Below are 7,252 nucleotides of genomic sequence, written 5' to 3' on the forward strand. Positions count from 1 at the left end.
GGGAATCACTACTACTTTAATATAAGCTATTTGCCCCAAACACAGCTCCTGACTAAGGTTACCTAAACAAAGCAGCTGCCTGCCTAATATATGCATGATACTTCAAAGGGAAAATTAGAAGGGACAAAATCAACGTGAAAGGATGAAGAATCCCAGAGGGTCCTTATCAGGACCCTTCCAGTGGACGTTCCCATGTTTTAGTAGGGGAAAAAAAAAAAAAAAAAGACAACGGGAGCGCGAGCCTCTGAGGCTGATAGAGGGTTTTCCTCTGGCGAGACATCGAGGCTTTAAAAAAGCTGCGGCCGAGTGTGGGATCGTTAAACACCTTCCGATTCCTTCCGCGCTGCCAATCACGGCAGCGGCAACCGCCCTCTCCGCGGCGTCTGCTGAGCCCTCTTTGAAAACCTCCCCATTTATCACCGCCGGGAGAGAGCCCGCGGAGACCGCTGGAGCCTGCTGCTTGTCAGCAGGGCACCTTATCTTCCCAAAACATTTACTTAACCCTTCGTCTCGCGGCGGGAACGATGGGAGCCCGGCCGCGGGCGCCCGCAGCCGCCGAGCCGCGGGTGGAGGAAGGCGAAGAGCGCGCAAGCGGGTTTGGGGCGCGCGCTCAGCCCGGCGTCGGGAGCAGCTGCATCCACGCTGCTGCGTGGATTTGGGTGCTAAACATCTCCATGGGCCTGCGCTATCACCCGCCCCCCGAGATGGACTGTCTTAACATTAGCCTCTGCCTCCTTGGAAAGGGTCATTGCAACTCCTGAGCAGAGATTTGCTTTTCAGTTCACTCTGCCAGGCGCAGATGTCCAAGGAGGAGGCTTCTCTAGCTGCACTCAGGCAAAGGAGCGCACAGTCCGCGTTAATCCTCGCGGTAATACGAACAGCTGCGCCCTCCACGCCTGCCAAACCATGGAGCATTTCAACCCTCTCAGTCTTTCCACTGACTCCRACTGACTGGCTTTGGATCATGCCGTGATCTTCCCTCAGGTGGTTCAAGAACAACGTGCCGACAGATCYGCCAACGGGTGACGGCAAGTACGAAGGCACTAGTCTAGCGATGCAGCAGGGGAAAAAAAAAACCCAAAAAGCACAACAAAAAATGACAAAATACAAATGACTTCTCGTAGCTGTTTTCCCAGTTACGAAAAGCCTGCAGCTAACTGGTTTAGCAGTTGCACCACAGACAGTAAACCAAGCTGCATTTCTGAAGCTGCATTTTAAGTCTTATACAACCCAAAGTATTGCACTGACATCTACAAAAGCATTGGGAGTTCACGTTTTTAATCTATGAATATAGACTTGCAGATCACCATAGTGCTTGACAACGTGACTGCCTCAGGAAAYGTGGAATAAAGTCAGTACCAAGCAGTTATCACGATGGAGGCAGTCTGACGCACCTCTCAATTCTGGTCTGTGTTATTACARTCTCTGAAGTGTTTTAATTAGCCTTCCTTAACCAACTCACTTAGAGCTGGGCCTGAGGCTGATCTACGCTTGCGTGCCTCCTAGTACTTCAGCAATTAATGCTATCCAGGTGGTCGCCCCAAGTCATTCTGAGGGAATATAGGAAGGAAGAAACAGGAACTTCATGCTTCCAGGCCATGTCTGCACCATCATTCAGTTAAGYACATATTCACAGCCATACTGGAAACTCATTTCTCCTCTGTTGGAATTTATTGCTTAGACTTTGCCAGCTCATTTTCTAGCTATGCTCAGCTGAAGACTCAGGGCCTTGCCTAAGGATGCACTTCCCAGGGAGTCTGGGAATGGTCATACCTCCGCTTGGGTCCAAGCTCTTGTGCATTTGGTCTGCACAGGTCAGGCTTCTGTGGAACCAGAGGTGCCCCAGCAGTACTGTGAAACTAGCTCCTCCTAAGTCCTCCTAAGCTAGCAACTGAGTGGAAGCTACAACCASGCTAAAAGCAAATCAGAAGAATGAGAAATGAAATGAAAGAAAATGAGTCACAGGGCTCAGAAAGCTCAGCCTGATTCCCAAGTCCACTCTTCATCCTGTAAGGCTGGACAYGGCTACAAGCAGTCCCTAGCCCTTCCTCACATCGTGTGGATGGGCACAAGTGAACATTGCATAGCTTGCCAATAATCACAGGATTCTGGAGCTTTCAGAATTATCTGTGTTGGGCTGGGGTACTGGAAAAGGGCATATTTTAACTGGACCACCTAGTTCATGCCTATAGAGAAYGTGCAGCCATGACTAGGCACATCCTGGTCTCTACCAAAAGCTGCCAAAGCTATCCTCCCTTTGACAAAACAGCTTCTTAACTCACRTGTCTCGTGTGATGTTTAGGGTCCTTTGYGAGGAGAAAGGCTATTTACTCTTCWGCARTGAGTGCTTATACTCYGAGTGTCACTGCTGGCGAGTGCCTAATGCCCTATTTRCTGGCCAGCACGGCCTTGCAGATGCCACCCTGTTGTTACAGAGGTGCAGGAAAGGACCTTCAGTAAAGGAAGGCACYCCTTCAAATATAGCTTAGACTGCATCTATGAAAATCATGTTCTCCTAGCCCTTGGTTGTAAGAGATGAATGAGAGTGACATTACCTGCCACTACAGAACAGCACTTAGTATAGCTATCTAGAGGACATCCCTCTGGACCATCCAGCTAGAGATCAGCAGCATGCATACAGGGCGCAGGGATCTTTAGGACTCTGAGCACATGAGCAGAGCTCTCTGGTCATCCCTGCTTTGCTTACCATAAGCAGTGCTTGAAGAGTGAACAACAGTGTCCTGGATTYGAGCAAGTGTGTAACGCTTGAGATGACCAATCTAAATTTCACTGAACTCAGTGAAACGCCTGCAATAAGAGTTAGGTCAAACATCATTCACTGAACTCTTTCTAGCAAGAGCCTAGTTCCTCTGCATAAGGGAAAAAAAAAAATTGTGTTCAGAGCTACGCAGCTGTGCGCTTGGGCAGTTGACATTTTGGTCTTTGTCCGATAGGAAAATTAGTGATGCTTTCACATTACTCTCCATCCTTTTCAGAGCCAGTGGGAGGCATCGCCTTGCTCTCAAAACATTAATTCTTATAAAGATCTGTGACTAATAGAGTTTCTTTAGTGCCTTTTCTTTTCCATAGGCTTATGTGATTTTGGACAAGGCAATGCACAAGCTTTCTATTGATAAAACAGATAAACTCCCTCATCTTATATCATCTTATATCACAGCTTTTGAACAATACTGTGATAGAGAAAAAGTACATGCAATAGGTCAAAGGAAGGGTGGCATATTTTAAGCAGCATAGGAGAAATAAGCATCCCACCTTTATCCATTTGCTAAAAAATAAAAATTAAAAGACACAGGATGCAAGTAGGCTCAAATAGCTTTGAATCTAGGAAGAGCTTTGCTACAAGGAAGGAAAGAAGACTTTGGATGTAGCTTTTACAACATTCATGCAAGAAAAGCTATAGGAATGTGACATATATTTAGTCAACATGCCTTGAACTAGAGGACACCGCTGTTTAACTCATGACTCCCATTTCCTCATGTTTTTATTGAGAAAGGCTCACTGAGATTGCCAGATATCTGACATATTCCACTGTTAGCRAAGATAGTCCTCTGGCCTGGAACACATGATCTGCTGTTTTTACAGAGCGTTACTGGACTGACTGGTGAAGTGGCTGTCATATTGCAACGGCGTCCTTTCCTCSAGCTAAATGACATTCCCATACTCTTGGCAGCAGAAGACGTGCTTCTCCTGCGGTGGAAGCGTTCGGAGGAAAGCCCCACGTGCTTTGGCAATGCCATCCGGGTACCTGGCAAAGATCACTCGACACTGCCTGCCCTCAYTCCATCCCTCACTACCTCCATGACGATAGTGAGGGCTTGCAAGCATGTCTGTCCTCATCCTAACATGGAAAAACGTTACAAAAATCAGTCTTAAGGGAAGAGAAAGATGCCATGTTCCAGAAGGAAAGATGCAGTATCTCACAGCTGGTTAGGATGGAGGGGAAAGACCAGGGTTCTAGCTCGCAACAGAAGAGGGCTAGTGCAACCACGAGGCACAAGCTACGGCATGGGTGGTTAAACACGCTGAAGGTGGCTGAGCTGGCCCAAGACAGGGTTGCTACACAGTATTTCACCTGGTGCACTCAGATTTAATGGCAGTGGTTTAAAGTGTTTTCATCCACTCCACAAGTGAGGGGGCAGATGTTTGAGGATGGCAACATCCTAGAGTCCCACTGCCAGATCCACCTGGACTCAGCTTTGGCCTCTCACCTGAGGGCTCTGACAGATGACATATACTCCCTTAAATGGGGTTTACAAGCTACCTAAAACACTTTAAGCCACTTCCAGGAAAGTGAAACATTTAGCACTTGAGTTGGCGTGAGAGCACACACATAGGCTATCACCATACTTGTTTAGGTGCGGTGACAGCCTCGTTCCTGAGCTCAGTGCTACAGAGTTAAAGATAAAGGAACCATTCTGGGCTCATCAGAAATACTAAGGGGATTTTTGGAGCATACCAGAACTGTAGGTCTATGTAGAGCTCTCTCTTTCTTGGGATTGGCTGTGCAGGAGATATGGAAACCTGTTGGATGGATGAACATTACTGGTTACATGGTAGTTGACAGCATCACCAATACTATAGCAATGTGTCCCACCCAGGCAAGCACCTTCAACATAGCTCCTTTAGAAAYAATATTTTGTAGGAAGAGAGAAAGATGCCCTGTGTTTCTCCTCTAGGCAGTACATCTACTAGAGTAATTTTTCCCCCCTCCACCTGAGGGAAATCAATTTAACAGTGTCAGGAGACCATCAGGAAGAAGTCATACTGTTGCACAATTATACAGAATGCGTAAGTTAAATCACACCTTCAAACTTTCCTTTAAGTGGAAATACTCCACACCAAGCCCACTGAATCCAGAGCTTTTGAGTTGCCCCATTCAGGCCCCTTCTGCCCAAGCCTCACCCAGAGGAGTAAGTGTTTCTTTCATRGTAGCAATGCCAAGCTAATGGGCTAGCTGCTGCTTAAGCACACCAAGACTAACTCTAGCTCATAGAGTTTGAGATAGCACTAAAGTTGAAAAAGAGACATTAAGCCCTCGTAACATCAATTAAGACATCATGGTATTTTGCCARCTTACAATTAACTGGCTGTTAGAGATCAGATGCAATAGGCTAGTACCCACGAGTGCTGGTTTTCTGGCTGTCTGCTAGCTTGCTATTAACACAACTGTGAAAGGAGAGCCTATGAGAGCCCTGCAATTAAGTTTTATCCACCAAAGAAGTTATGAAATTAAATTGGAGGAAGACAATTGTGAAGCAACAGGAAACAAGATGAGATATCCAGGCTGTCATCAGGAGCCATGGGAAAACTTAGCATAGAAATAATCCCTTGAAAATACTCAGCTGTTATAACAGCAAAACTTTATTGGCTAATTAAGCAAGTAGGAATGCATGCAATACCCTGGACTGTCCCGTATGCAGATAAATAGCTGCAGGTGGAGCCAAGCAGAGCAGGCCATGACAAAGGTCCCAGGTAAGGCAGGAGTCACCTGTGAGTGCCTCCTAAGTAGAGCCCAACTCAACCAAGGTGGTGGGGGGGAAGCCCAACCAAAACAAACAAGCAAGCAAACAACAACAAAAAAACCCTGGAGCAAAGAGGAGACTTGACTTCTCCCTGGCAGGATAGCTAGGAGCCAGCTGGGACCATTTGAGTGGACTCACAGTTATTACTGCTTCCATATAGTTACACCAGTCCTGATCCCACATATCAATGCATCAGAATGGTATCATACAACCYTTTCTCCTTCATTTGCTGCAAAGATGAAGAAGTCACCTGAACTGTAATTAAAGATACTATAGCAGCAAGAGTAGGACTACCAGAGCCAGCCAAACCTACCTGGCTTGCTTTCCTGCAGCAGCAAAGACTGTAACACAGGAGACCGTACAAACCTCTGGGGAGCCTGCCCTATGCCCTGAGCAGGCACCAGCACAGCCCACTCACTCCCCTAAACACCCACCCCAGCACCGTGTCTTCTCTTTTATAGCCCGGCCCCTTCAYCCACAATCCTCCAACCTGCGCTGGGGAGGTGCTACCTGCTCTTAGAAAGGTACCATCCAGATCCAGCCTGGTCTGAAAGAAATGTGGAAAACGCTGTGCAGGAAACCTTTAGGCTGTGAGTGAACCACCAGCAGCAACAGAAGTGCCGTAGCCAAGGGTGAACACGTGCAAGTCACCGCCTCTTGCTTGGGCAACACGGAGTTGCTTTGGCCAAGTTTATTCACTTGAATTGCTACCATGGCAAGGGACAACRGCACCTTCGGCTGAAGGGCAGAGCTTCTGCTCACTGCTGGGTTCCAGAAGGAAGTGCAGAATAAATATTTTATTCACAACTAGTCGTTATCCATTCATTGTCACTTCAATGAAAYGGCTCCACTTTACAGGGCATTTAGTCTGAAGGATTAAAAAAAAATTTCATGTTCCTGCACTTTCATTCATTTAACATTTTTCTGGATATGCTTCCCAGTCTTTACTCATGTTGTTCCTTTACCCATCACAATCCTCTTTTAGGTGTAATGTTGTTATCTATTATTTTAATCCCAAAATGGTGAGGGAGTGCTACGCAGGAAAAAAAAAATCATGGGAAATAGGCCCAGCAAATGGAGTTAAGTAGAGATAGGAAGGAGCCAGGGTCTGTCAGCTCCCCAGAGTCCCGCAGGATGCCTGTGAGTGACAGACAGTATTTCCTGAGTATCAGACAAGGCCAAACAAATTTCTTGATAAACTAATTAAGTAAATGTGTTGAAACAATGTGAGCATGATTGGATCTTTGCTCACTGCCTGCAGACAGGCTTGGAGCTGCTCCTGGGGCAACAGGCAAGCTTTCGGCTGCTGAGCTGCTCCTGCTTTGCAAGCTGCACGTCGCCGGGGGACAAACCACGTTTCTGGGGAGATGATGACCAAACGAAGCGATGAGCCTCGTTCATAGAGTGGGGCGCGGGATCTGGGAGCGGGCTGTGACAAGGGCACCCATCGTCTCCAAGTCGTGTGGGGTCTTCAGCGCCTGCTGCTGGGACACCCRTGGGCTGTGTGGCACGAAGGCCTTTGTCCTGCTATGTCAAAGGAGGAAGGGTTTCCTTACRGGATCTACCTGATAAAAACCAGGAGGTGCCAAGCTGGGCGGAGGCACACTGCAGCCCGGTCGGCCAGGCTCCCACCCCGTGCCAGGTGCTCACTCATGGGTGATGCCTCCCTGGGGGTGTGGTGCCTTGGTGGTGAGATCTGCAGGGAGCCC

The 7,252-nt window shown here is 47.6% G+C and overlaps 1 long non-coding RNA gene across 1 annotated transcript in view; it reads right to left on the reverse strand.

Annotated features, from left to right (window-relative positions):
* LOC146590810 (uncharacterized) overlaps positions 1-5,954 on the reverse strand; it is an 11,019-nt gene extending 5,065 nt beyond the window's left edge. The window contains exons 1-2 of the long non-coding RNA XR_014896913.1: positions 5,857-5,954; positions 4,478-4,542 (exon numbers count right to left, since the gene is read on the reverse strand). This is a non-coding gene — a long non-coding RNA (uncharacterized LOC146590810). The remainder of the gene's footprint in view (positions 1-4,477; positions 4,543-5,856) is intronic.
* Positions 5,955-7,252: the final 1,298 nt, after the last annotated feature.

Source organism: Rhea americana, unplaced genomic scaffold, assembly GCF_003343005.1.
Source record: "Rhea americana isolate MKP2758 unplaced genomic scaffold, rheAme1 scaffold_4, whole genome shotgun sequence".
Lineage (NCBI taxonomy): Eukaryota > Metazoa > Chordata > Aves > Rheiformes > Rheidae > Rhea > Rhea americana.